This window comes from Narcine bancroftii, chromosome 2 (genome assembly GCF_036971445.1).
Source record: "Narcine bancroftii isolate sNarBan1 chromosome 2, sNarBan1.hap1, whole genome shotgun sequence".
NCBI lineage: Eukaryota > Metazoa > Chordata > Chondrichthyes > Torpediniformes > Narcinidae > Narcine > Narcine bancroftii.
The window spans coordinates 220892118-220905278 of record NC_091470.1 but is presented as its reverse complement, the minus strand read 5'-3'; positions in this window follow the sequence as shown (position 1 = coordinate 220905278).

The following is a 13161-nucleotide window of genomic DNA, read 5'->3' as shown; positions in this document are numbered from 1 at the left end:
TTTGAGGATAGAGGGGGCTTTCCTAAGACACCACCTCATACAGATGCCCTCAATGGAGTGAAGGCTGGTGCATGTGATATTCGATATTGTATATGGCCATACATACTTTCAATGAAACTTAAAACTTAAATGCCATTGGGCTGTTTTCTTTGGAGTTATGAAACAGTGCACATAACAAGTCAATGAGGTACGATTAAAACAGTGGCTTTCAAACTTTTTCTTTCCATCCACATACCACCTTAAGCAATCCCTTACTGATCACAGAGCAACCGATGGCATAGGGAATACTTAAAGTGGTTCGTGAGTGGATAGAAAAAGGTTGAGAATCACTGCTTTAAAGTCTCCTCTTTGTCTCCAGCTCTCCAACCAGCAACAATTCTCAAATTCCTTTCCTCAAATTCTTCACCTGTCATCTCTTCTGAGACCTTGTTAATATTGCTTCGACGAGTTCTGTATACCGGAGCTGTGGGAGATTTCAGTGATCAATCTCAGCAGTGTCTGATAAGGTCCAATCAATAATTTTATTTAACATGTATACACAAGAGTTGAACATTCAGACTGTGCTCTCTTGGAACCCTCACTGATGGTACAGAAATCATCCTTTTATATACGTTCCTCGGGACAGGACAATACAATTGCATTAATGTGGGACAGTTTACAACTATCATCTGAGTGAATTCAGAAAGAGAGGTGTGCGGGAAGTCACATCTTCCCTCATTAACCCATCAGAGCACCCCCCTCCCCCCTACTTGGATTTGACGGTTTCCTGGCCTCATTACCCAGGCATTTGTGGCAGTCACCTAAACTGCTCTCATCCCTATTACCATGGCAACAACAGCTCCCCTGCTTGGGCACATTAGAGATGTCTATAAATCAGGCTCTTTTGCACTTATCTGCAACTTATGTCTAATTTTCTCTTTTCCTTCCAATTTATTGTTGCTGAGTTTTAATGAAGAGCGTTACAATGTGGGCATCCCTTATCTCATCCAATTGTCCTATCTAATTCTTGCTGGTACAGCCATGTTCGTCTTCAACATTAGGGGGCAACAAAGGTGCTCATGCTCCCTTCCAACAAGTCACATTAAACATGGTGAATGGTGGAGTCCATTTGCATCTCTCAAGTTTACGAACATATTTAAAATTCTCATTGTATCAAACCACCAGCCTACTTCAGGTGGCAACCTTTTTACCTGCAGGAAGACCACCTGGCAGGATGACTCTTCTTGACCAGCTGTCAATCAACTGACCTGGATATAGAACTTGAGCTGGTCCCTCCGGGGCCATTTACTTGTGGAAACTGAAACTGGTGTACAAGACTTTAAGTGGATTAAAGCCTGTAGAACAGATTTTCCTGCTTGCTGCACCACAGCACACCGCAATTTAATCCACTTAAAGTCGTGTACACCAGTTTCAGACTCGATGGTTCCGTGTGTGACTGACCCAGGAGAGGACAGCTCAAGGTTTATATCCAGGTCAGTTGATTGACAGCCATCCAAGAGGAGTCATCCTACCAGGTGGTCTTCCTGATCTTCTATTATTCCTTCCAATGTAGATAACCTCATCCCAGTGCCAACCATTTATCCGAACATCGGCAACTTCCAAAAACTGGCACTTAATTCGGTAATGAAAACGCTCGACCACTTCAGTCTTATGCCCCAAGTAGGCCCGCCGTCCTTTGGTTGCCCCCTCGCTCCCAGCCATCTGTCCATCGCCCACCCCCAGCCACCAATAGATCATGCCAGACCCCGGCCATCTGTCCATCACCCCCCATCTAGCTCCTGATGTGGCAGCAAGGGTGTAGTGCTGCCAAGCCAGGAGTTCACTAGACAGTGCCAGAGCAGTACCAGCGGTATGGGGGATTATGGGTAAGGAAGATGGCCATTGAGCTAGCCAGCCGCCGCTACTGTGAGGGAATTCCGGTCTCTGGGCCAAGAGTTACCTTTCCATCAAAGGTAAGAGAGGCCGGCAACAGGGACAGGGATTTCAGGGACAGCAGGGATGGGGATGGTGGGGGCGTGGATGATGGGGGTCTGAGCCAATTTTATTTTGATGTCTTACTTTAAAATAAAAAAAAATGCCAGTGATATTCTGGTCTTATTTATTTAAATTCATTTAACACCCTGCGTCCCCTGGTTTTGTGTGATTTTGAAACATCGCATTGCTTTAAGAGAACGCCCTTTTAAAATGATTCCGAAATCCGGAAGAATTCAACGGCAGGTATTTGGCCCCAACCATCCCGGATAAAAGATTAGGGACTGTGTAACATTTATTTAGTGCATTAGCCACTGACATTGAATTAAATTTTCCTGATTTAAAACAATGTCAGTCACTCACAGCAGATGCATTCTTCATTCATCCATGCACAATCATTAATCTGCAAGACTCCCAACAAAATGCAAGTTGGAAATGCAACCCAGCAGCTGTGGAATTTAATGTCAATTAATGGAATAAATAAGGGGTTTAAAAAAAAATTAACTGAAATCAATGTTGCCATCCGTGAAACTACCAGATTTTCATAAAACTCATCTGAGTAAATCTGTCATGCTCCATCCGTCTGGCTGACAAGTGACTCCACACCTTCTGACACAGTTAAGTTTAGCATCCTTCTGAGTTCAGAGATAATTAGGATGGAGAATACCATGTACTATGAATGAAAATCAAAGGAGTTCTCCTACTAAAAATGCTGCTTGATCTACTTGATACTTGCTTCTGCAGTCGCCTGCAGTGAACTCTGCAGTGCTGGGAAATCTAGAAGGACCATAAACATGAGACCAGAAGATGTAGGCTATTCGGCCACTGAGTCCACTCTTCCATTTAATCCGCCTCCATTTAATCAGGAACTGATCCAGGAACTGATACACTGTCTGGCCTTTATCCCATAACCTTTGATGCCCTGGCTAGTCAAGAATCTATCAATCTCTATCTTAAATACACCCAATGACCTGGCCTCTGCAATTGCCTGTGATAACAAATTCCACAAATTTACCACTCTTTGGCTAAAGGAAATCCTATGCACCTCTGTTCTAAATTAATGCCATTCAGTCCTCAAGTTGTTCCCTCTTGTCCTAGACTTGCACCATGGGAAGCAACCTTTCTCCATCTATTCTGACCCTTCCTTCAAAATTATAACTGTTTCAATGAGATTACCCCTCATTCTCCTAAATTCTAATGAGTTGAGGCCAAGTGCTGTAACCAAGAGGGAGATTACAGGCACTAACACAATGTCCTCTTTTCAAATCAGGTTACAATGGGGTCCTATCTGAGAATGAATTAGATTAGTTATTGCAGAGGGAATGTCCTTTTCTCAGGAGAGGGAGAGATGGGTGAGGGAGCAATGGACGGGGGGTGGGGAAGAGGGTGTAACGACGCTATGGCAGCACTCAACCAGTAGGCATCGGACTGGCCATGTAACGTCAGTGCATGATCACATCACTGTGTGTCAAGTGCATGATTTGGGCTTTTAAAAGGTTGCGGAGGTGATGAAGAGTAAATCTGTTTGATTCACTCTAGAAACACCTTGTGTAATGATTTTGTCATGTCCACCGTGATTCCAGTGACCCCCCGATGAGTCCAAAAACATATTTTTGGACAAACATGGGCTCTGCAGCCGTGGCTGTGAAGCTGCCACCTTTCTGGATGGCTGAGCCTGAAATGAACAGGCTGAAGCACACGTTCACCTTTGCAAAGTCGAATTGGACACCACTTGTTATTACCATCTTGTCAGTGCCCTGGACCAGGCCATGGTTAAGAGGGTGGGCAACTTCCTACAGGATCCACCATGTTCCAGCAAGTATGAAGCTTTAAAAACACTTTTATTATGTGTATATGGTATGTCCCGTAGGGAAAGAGCAACCAAACTACTACATCTCGATGGGTTGGGAGACCGCGCCCCTTCAAAAATAATGGACGAAATGCTGTTCCTAGGAGCTGGCGAAAGACCCGATATGTTATTCGAGCAGCTCTTTTTAGAGCTAATGCCAGATGATATTAGGCTCTTGTTATCCAAGTGTTCATTTGAAGACCCAAGGGCTGTAGAGGCAGAGGCAGACATTCTATGATTGGCTAAAAAGCACAGCAAGGAAAGACAAGTGTGCACAATCAATCCCTCCAATATTGAACTCATGTCACACTCCAATGCTCTTAGCACATCACTCCCTAGAAGCAGGCAATGTCCCAAGGCAAGCAAGTAGCCTGTGGACACCTCGTCTTAGTGTTATCACCACAGATGTTGGGAGTAAATGCCCACAAATTCCTTCCACCCTGCCCGTTTGCAGGAAACGTCCAGGCCAACTGCCAGGATAGGTTGTGGTGATTTGCAAGAAACACGTATGTTGTCCCAGTGAAAATTTCTGGTGGACACAGGTTCAGAAGTTAGTGTATTTCCACCCACTGGTTTTGACACACGCCATCCTATCCCAGACCTGCAACTTCAAGCAGTTAACAGTTCCAACATTCCAACCTCTGGCACCAGGAAGATGAATGTCAAATTCGAGAATCATCTCTACACTTGGCCATTTATTATAGCAGCAGTATCCTGACCTTTGCTTGGTGCAGATGTTCTTTGGGCTCATTTATTCCTCGTCAACTTAAAAGGCCATCGGCTAATAGATGGAACTACTTTTCAGACTATTCCTCTGGTAGATGCCTATATCTCTGCTCTGCACCTTCAAACATTAAGTAGGCCAGTCGATGAATTCTCCAAGCTGTTGGAAGGTTTCCCTGAGATTACTACTCTACAATTTTCTGCCTCCACTGCAAAGCACGTTGTGACTCACCGTATTTGTACTAAGGGCCCTCCTATCCATGCTAAATCATATGATGTTTGCCTCTAGAGAAGCTGCGCTTGGCTAAGGAAGAGTTTGCAAGATGGAGGTAGTAGGCATAATTCGTACATCTGACAGTCCCCTGGCATCTCTTGTACATACGGACCCAAAACACAATGGAGGTTGGTGACCTTGTGGAGATTACAAGCAGCTTAACAACACCACCTTCCTGGATCGTTATCCAATACCTCATATTCAGGATTTCTCAGCTAATTTGCATGGAGCGAAGATCTTTTGCATAATATCACCAAGTACCAATAAAGCCAGGAGACATTTCAAACACAGCAATAATTACCCCATTTGGGTTGTTCGAATTTTTATAGATGCCATTCAGATTAAAGAATGCCACTCAGTCATTTCAACAGACAATGGATGCTTTAGGACATTGTATGACCAATGTCTTCATTTACCTCGATGATCTTTTCGTGGCCAGTGGGACTAAGGAAGAACATTTGGAACAACTTTGTACACTTTTTATTCATCTTCAAAGGTTGGACTGACCATCAATGTGGATAAATGTGTTTTTGGACTAAAAATTATTTATTTCTTGGGGAATAGGATTACTCAAGAAGGTGTGACTCCACTGCCATCCAAAGTTGGGGCCTGCTATGGTTAAAACCTGCAGGAATTCTTGGGAATGGTAATTTTTTTTTAACATCGGTTTCTTCGTGAAGCCTATTTTTAATTTATTTTCCAGAAACACCAGAACCATCCATTGGACTGAAGAGGGAAATAACGCCTTCTCGAAGATGAAAGATTTGTTGACTCATGCCACTATTCTCAGCTACCCAGATTTAAATGCAGCTACCGCCCTTTCTACAGACGCTTCCAGTATGGCTGTAGGAGGTGCACTTCATCAACATGTCAATGAGCAATGGAGACCATTGGCATTCTTCAGCCGCCATCTTTGTGAAGCAGGGAAGAAATATAGTGCTTTTGAAAAGACGCTTTACTTTCTTATTTGATATTTCCATTATTTTTTGGAGGGCAGAGATTTTACAACGTTCGCTGACCACAAGTCCCTAACATTTGCATTTTCCAAGGTCACAGAGCCCTGGTCAGCTCGTCAACAATGACAATTACCATTCCTTTCAGAATTCTCCACAAAAATACGACATATTTCTGGAAAAGACAATGTTGTAGCTGACGCATTATCTCACTCTGCTACACTTCGAGGTTTCGTCTGTAGATCAAGGTATTGACTAGACAGCTTTGGCTGTGGCCGAAGAACATGACCATAAGATGAATGCTTATTGGGCATCAATCACGAACCTGCAATTGAAAGATGTCCCTTTTGGAGTTAATGGCAAACTACTCCTCTGTGATATATCAACGGGACACCCACGCCCAGTAGTTCCAGAATCATGAAAATGTTGAGTATTTGATTAGATCAACCATTCATTTGGTTTTGGACAGGTCCATGTGACACGGTCTTAAAAAATATATTACACAAATGGCGAGGTCCTGCGTTGCCTGATAAAAAGCAAAAGTTAAGGCACCACTGCAGTCCTTCCCAGCAGTTACTCAGCATTTTGCTCATGTCCACGTGGACATTGTTTGTCTACTTCCTGTTTCAAGAGGTTACTGTTATCTTTTTATAGTAATAGACAAGTTTACATGGTGGCCCGAGGCCATGCCTATGGTAGATGCTACTGCAAACACGTGCTCGAGCTTTCCTCAGTTCCTGGGTGTCTGATTTTAGTTTACCGCCACATGTTACTTAGAATAGAAGACCACAATTTACTTCCTCAACAGCCTTGTTTCGCTTGCTCGGTACAATTCATCAATTCATTCGTCCATCATCCCCAGGCCAATGGAATGGTGAAAAGATTTCATCAACATCTCATGGCTCGGTTAGAGGGCCCGGACTGGGCTGATGAGCTGCCCTGGGTATTACTGGCCATTAGAACAACACCAAAGTAAGACCTCCAAGCTTATCTGTGGAGCTTGTGTATGACGCACTGTTGGTAGTTCCAGGGGAGTTCGTGCCCTACCATTCCAACTCCATTGATGATCCTAAGGAACTGTTGAGCAGGCTAAGGGTGACCGTAGGATAATTGACCCCTATACCACCATCGTCACATGGAGAATACTCTTCCTTTGTGCCTGAAGACCTCAAAAACTGCGAATATGTCTTCATCCAAATGGGAACACTTGGACAATCTTTACAGATGCACTACAAAGGATCTTATAGGATACTCAAACTAGGTCAAACTGTATTTTGGACGTTGGAGGGAAGCCACAGTCTTTCACTATTGACTATTGACAGCTCATGCGGAAATGTCTTCCCCACTGCAGCAGCCAACAGCCATTGCAGAGGTCGACAACCTAAAAGACAGACAAACCTTTCTGCTGATTTTGTTTGGGGGAGGGGGAGGAGCCGTGGTTGCACTACAACTCCCAGGAGTCATTGAACTGACCATGCAATGTCAGTGCTTGATGAAATCAATGTGGGTAGAGTGAATGATTCTGGCTTTTAAAAGGTTGCATGGGTGACGAAGAGTAAATCCATTTGATTCACTCTAGAAACACCTTGTGTGGTTATGTCATCACAAGAAGAGTAGGGGGGTAGGAAGAAAGGGGGAAGGAAGAGGAGGAACAGAGAGGGGGCAGGTAAGGGATAGAGATGGAGGGGCAAAGGAGAGGAGGGGGAGAATGGGAGATGCAGGGCAGTAGAAAGGAGGGGAGAAGGGATGAGGTGGCCAGGTCATTGGGGATGAGATGGTTAGCTACCTGAATAGTCGAGGTATCAAAGGTTATGGGGGGAAAGGCCAGAGTGTGGGAGATGGATCAGCACATGATTAAACGGCAGTGAGGACTCGATGGGCCAACTGGCTTATTTCTGTTCCTATATCTTTGGTTTAACCATGACCATCTACAATGTTATCATTCTTTTTTAATTTATACCCTTTTATAAATAACCTTCAGGGCTTGTTTGTTTTTACCTTTGCTTATTAAATTGCGCTGATGTGTTTCCCAACAATTATTTTTGATATAAATTTATTTGAAATTATTTGATGATTATTCACCCACTCTGCAAGTTTATTGAAATTACATTGTAATTAGATAGTTTTTCTGAGGAATGAATATTTCTTTCGATTGGGTGGTTTCACTATTAAAAATTGTGAATGATTCTAATGTGGCAACTCTATCAGCATTTTCTTTTTGCGTCCCTGTTTTTTTCTGCTAGCATTGCCTTTGAATTTCATCAATGATTCAAGAATTTTTCCCCTCCATGAATGGATGGCAATAGTAGAAAGCGGGATATGTCTATTAGTGTTGCAGTCCGCAGAATCCGCAAGCATCGAATCCATGCTGCTGAAGACCCAACTGCACTGGGTGGTTCACGTCTCCAGAATGGAGGACCATCGCCTTCCCAAGATCGTGTTCTATGGTGAGCTCTCTACTGGCCACCGAGACAGAGGTGCTCCAAAGAAGAGGTACAAGGACTGCCTAAAGAAATCTCTTGGTGCCTGCCACATTGACCACTGCCAGTGGGCTGATATCGCCTCCAACCGTGCATCTTGGCACCTCATAGTTCGGCGGGCAGCAACCTCCTTTGAAGAAGACTGCAGAGCCCACCTCACTGACAAAAGACAAAGGAGGAAAAACCCAACACCAACCCCAACCCACCAATTTTCCCTTGCAACCGCTGCAACCGTGCCTGCCTGTCCCGCATTGGACTTGTCAGTCACCAACAAGCCTGCAGCAGATGTGGACATACCCCTCCATAAATCTTCGTCCGCGAAGCCAAGCCAAATAAAGAAAGACTATTCCGACACTGTTGCTGATTGCTGCAGTGCCACAATCTATGAGGGGGTCCTTAGTGGGAAGTTAATACATTGCATCCACAGAGACTGGGCAGCTGATCACTCCCAGCATTTTAATCTTGGACGGAATGACAGAGGTCACCTATCTTTAGCATTTAACTTGATCTTGCTTCTTTAACAGAAAACTCTCCTCTGGAATCGTCTGGATATAATTTTGGATTACCTGGCTACGTGACTAGGGGATCAGGAAAAATGCATTGGTCTATGCAGGCCAGCCAATGCAGTTATGTTACCAAACATACCCCATCTACGAGGATACCTTGGTCAATCAGACTTGCCCACACAGTTGTAACATCTACAAAGGGACCTCGATCGATCCAGGCCAACCACCACAGTTGTAATACCTGGCATATAAACTTGGGAAACTCCTGATAAACCTGAAAGAAACTGCCATCCAGTTTGTTGACTTGCCAAGCCCAGAGTAATGTTCAAAAATATATTGAAGGAAGCTATTCCCTTTGGTGAATTGTTTAAGGACCAGGAGACATTGATTTAAAGTTTTGACCCAATGGTACAATGAGAGAGTAAAACAAAAAGGCTTATTTATGCAGTGAGTGGTTGTGATCTGGAATTCACCACCTGGATGGATGGTCGAAACAGAATCCATCAGTGCTTTCAAAAGTGATGTGAGAAGCTACTTAAGGGAGAATAATTTGCGGGGCTGTGGGGACAGAGCAGGGAAATGGGAGTCATGGGATTGCTCTGTTATAAGGCACCAGAGATTCAATGTCCAAATAGTTTTCTTCTTTGCTTCCTCATTTCTATGAGGAGCATCAAAGGCAGCCTTTCTGGTCATTCATTTGTTGTCGTCATATTAATATGTGCAGATTTTGATGCTATATGTGCCTCCAGTATAAAAGTGGCTGTACTTAGAAAGTGATGCATGAAAGAAAGATTTTTTTTTCAATTGAATAATCCTCTGAAATTTGAGAATTGATCTGAGGGTCCAGGTAATATAAAAGAACTGGGCTCTTCATTACATTTTTTTTTTAATCAGTGTTTCTTTTGTTTCAGACCCAAGTCATTCTTGGGTTGCAAATGAAGTTTAAAAAGAGAGCATGATTAATATGCAGAATTTGAACTATTATACTTTCTTCAAGTTATTTTGCATTGATTTGATCAAAGAGGGAAACGTTAATGGCCTGGCTATTGGATCACATTACAGGTACACAATCCTTTATCTGAAACCCTTGGGGGACAGTGGGTTCCGAATTTCGGATTTTTCCGGATTTCAGAACAAAAGCCAGCTGCCCCAGATTTAAGCCCACCCGAATTGTGCTGCCGTATCCACCCCCTTCCAGTTGTGCTGGTGTCTCTTTCTCTCCTCACCCCCCCCCAACTGCCTGAGTCATACTGCCATCTCTCTCCCCCCCGCCGCCCGAGTCACACTGCCATCTCTCTCCCCACCCCCACCCCCAACCTAGATGCACTGCTGTCTCTCTCTCCCTCCGCTGTATCAGCACCAGGAAAAAAAAATGCCGGATTTTGGAGCTTTCTGGATTTTAGATGTCCGGATAAAGGATTGTGTACCTGTACTTTTATTTTAGTGCAACAATGCTACTAACATAAATTCAGGCCCTTTGGCCTATTACAATGTACTGACCTATATTAACCTACTCAACAACATAAACCCTCCCTACCTAATATCCATAACCCTCTATTTTTCTTGACTCCTTGTGCCGTGTCTTTTAAAAGTTGGTATTGTAGCAGCTTCCACCATCACGCTTGCCAATGGGTTCCAGGCACCCACTGCTCTCTTTGTATAAAATTACCCCTGACATCTCTCCTAAACTTTCTTTCCCTCACCTTGTACAGATGTCCACAGGTGTTCGCTAGTCTTGCCCTGAAAAAAAATATGCTGACTGTCCAGCCTTTCTATGACTTGTAGACCTCAATTAAGTCACCTCGCATCCTTCTCATCTCCAGTGAGAGAAGCCATAACTGTCAACCTTGCCTCAAAAGCCATGTTCTCTGATCCAGGCAACATCCTCTACATGCTCTCCATAGCTTCCACATCCTTCCTGCAACCAGAACTGAACATAATATTCCAATTGTGGTCTGACCAGAGTTTTACACATCACCACACAAATCCTGAACTAAATCCTCCAACTATATATTTTTTTGCCTTTATGTTGTACTGGAACTTGGGTACATCCATCATATTTTTCATTCTTACACAATAATATAGTTAATGTATTTTAATGGCGCCATTTCAAATAGAACTTTGGAAATCCTATGCAAGTATGTTCACTAACATTTTAATTAAGCACAACTTTGGAGGTACCTGTACACTCAAATAAAGGGATTAAAATTGTAGTGATATCCTTCTTATCCCTTCTAGTCCTGCTGGACTATATGTGTTTTTGTTAGAACTGATGATTTGTACTGAATGCAATCTTTTTTCTTTTTATACCTATAAAGTTTTACTTTTTCAGTTTGTATCTCATTTCTTTGGGTGGGGGGAGGTTGGGTGGAAGGGAGGGGTTTTTGGGCTGGGGTGAAAACGATCACATATGCAATCAATTTGTTCTTTCTTGATATGTGTAGCATTATAGTTACGGACGTATGGAATATTAATTAAAATATACAAAGGAAAAGCACAACTTTGGATAAAATTAGACTCCTCACTTAGTCCTGAGCCTTTGGTTTCTAATCAATCCCTCTGCCATTCCCTCTACTGAACTGTGTTTTTACCCCTCAACTACTCTCAATCAGCCCCAACTCCCAATCACTGCCTAGGCCCAACAATTGATCTCACCCTCCCAAGCCTCTCTTCTTCAACACTCTTACCATGATCATGAATCCCCAAACCCATCCTAGATTAAAGAGCTCAAATCTTTGCTCAGGTCCCCTAGCCCTTCAGGTCCTTGTCAGAAACAAACTCCGAATCATAGTCATGGAATTTGTTGTTTTGCAGTAGGAATATTGTACATTACAGGTGCAAAAATTGCCATAAATTACATTTTGTAATTCACTATTTAAAAACAATTAGTGCAAAGGAAGAGGGAAAAGAAAGTGAGGTCATGTCTGTGGTTCATTGTCCATTTAGAAACCTGATGACGAATGGAAGAAGCTGTTTTTGTGGCATTGGGTGTTCATCTTCAGGCTCCTGGACCTCCTTCCTGAGAAGGGGGCATGACTTAGGGTACATGATGGAAGATACTGCTTTCATGAGCCACTACCTCATAAAGATGTCATTAGTGATGGTGCTCCCTGAGTCTACAACCCTTTTCCTGTCCTTTGCATTGGCACCTCCATACCAGACAATGATGCAACCGATCAGAATGCTCTCCACGATGCACCTGCAGAAATGTTAATGAGTCTTTGATGATGTACCAAATCTCCTCAACTCCTAACAAAATAAAGCTACTGGCAGGCCCTCTTCATATTGCATCAACAAGGAGGCCCCAGGGTAGATCTTCAGAGATGTCAACATGCCGAAATTCAACATGTAACTTCACCTTCCTGAACTTCCCCCCACTCCCTCCTCCCACAACTAAGGTCACTGCAATATCCCTATCCAACTGATCCAGAAGGTCCTTGTGTGACTCTAATCAGTCAGAGCAACAAAACCCCCCACAACAGCACCCCACCTTCCCCACACCATCACTAACATGAATGAGAATGCTGCCAAATCCTGTGGCTCCAGGTTTTGGGGTCCTCATTTGAGAAAAAATGTACTGACATTGTAGAGACTTCAATGGAAGATCATTAATGATGATCCAGGTTGATCATATGAGGAGCGATCGACAGCTCTTGTTCTGTCCTGTACCTGTTGGAATTTAGGAGAATGATGAGAGATCTCATTGAAACATTTTGTATGTTGAAAGGCATGGACAGAGTCGATGTACAAAGGTTGTATCCAAAAGTGGGAGAATCTAGGGCAAGAGGGCACAACTTCAGGATTGAAGGGGGTCTGCTTAGAAATGCTGTGGAATTTCTTTAATATGTGTAATTTGTTGCACAGGTGGTTGTGGAGGCCAGGTCTCTTGGGTGTATTTGAGGCAGAGATTGATAGGTTCCTGATTAGCCAGGGCATCAAAGGTTAGGGGCAGAATGCTAGGTAGTGGGGTTGAGTGGGGAAAATGGATCAGCTCATGATTAAATGGTGGAGCAGATTCGATAGGCAAAAGAGCCTATTTCTGCTCCTATGGACATCAAGCCATAAGGACATAATACAATCACGAGAAATGCAATGGTCACACAGGCAAAAATCAAGGTCTGGAAATGTGACTCCAAATCACACCCCCTATGGTTGGAACGCTAACATCTCAGACACAGAACTCACATTCCTGAAACACACCAATCATGCCTTAAATTTAATATTCAAAGGTTCAAAATTTCCTTGTAAATTCAGCATTGTTACAAACTTTGCAGCCCACCATTAGGCTCACACACACACACTAGCAAGTCAAGGCATTGAGATCCACAAGGCTCAAAAGGAAGATCTTGTTCTTAGTCTAAAACAAAACAAAGTCAGAAACATTCAGCAGGTCTCACAGCATCCA